Source organism: Zootermopsis nevadensis, unplaced genomic scaffold (assembly GCF_977971745.1).
Source record: "Zootermopsis nevadensis isolate Lab colony 2312 unplaced genomic scaffold, Znev_1.0 Znev_ptg000019l, whole genome shotgun sequence".
NCBI lineage: Eukaryota > Metazoa > Arthropoda > Insecta > Blattodea > Termopsidae > Zootermopsis > Zootermopsis nevadensis.
The window spans coordinates 3,180,981-3,181,698 of record NW_028259151.1 but is presented as its reverse complement, the minus strand read 5'-3'; positions in this window follow the sequence as shown (position 1 = coordinate 3,181,698).

Below are 718 nucleotides of genomic sequence, written 5' to 3'. Positions count from 1 at the left end.
TAGATTTTGGATCACCCTGAGGTTTTTGTTGCTTCATACATTCCTTTAAGAGATCCCAGTGCAATTTTTGTTTTGTATGTCTTCTTTTCAGGACTTATTTATGGACCAGGATTGGTTGGTCCCATTATCACAAATAAGGGTTTAAATACTTATGTTGTGGTAACTGGAATTGTGGTACAAGCAGATGCACCAACAAAGATATATAAGCTTTAAAGTCATCCTGATAGCCAGAAAAATAAGTTTCATGTTTAGACTTTCAAAAGCTGTAAAATTATACTAGTTCAGGTTGCTATTGCTGTCAGTTTGGATATGGACATGTCAAGTGCAGTTATTATTTATGAAGGTACGTGAATTGCTGTATGAGGTTTTGAAACTTTCTTTTTCTTCCAGAACAGGTACCTAGAAGATGCCCTCATACACCACTTCAGTAAAGTTGTGTCAGAACTGTAACCTGAAACCACCAAACAAACCCTGGTATGCATTACGTGGCAGTATAATCTCATAACTGCTTGAATTCACATCTACATTAAGATTGTGAGCTGACACATTTGCCTCCCGTTGAAGGATGCATATGGTGGCAGCCTCAGAGTGGGTAATAGCTGATGGAATTAGTGGGTGCAGATCAATGTCCATTTTCCATTTCTTTCTGATTGGTATCCAGTGCACAGGCATGGGGAGGAAAGAGGCAGAGTTGGAAAAGGGGGGGGGTCTTGGGTTG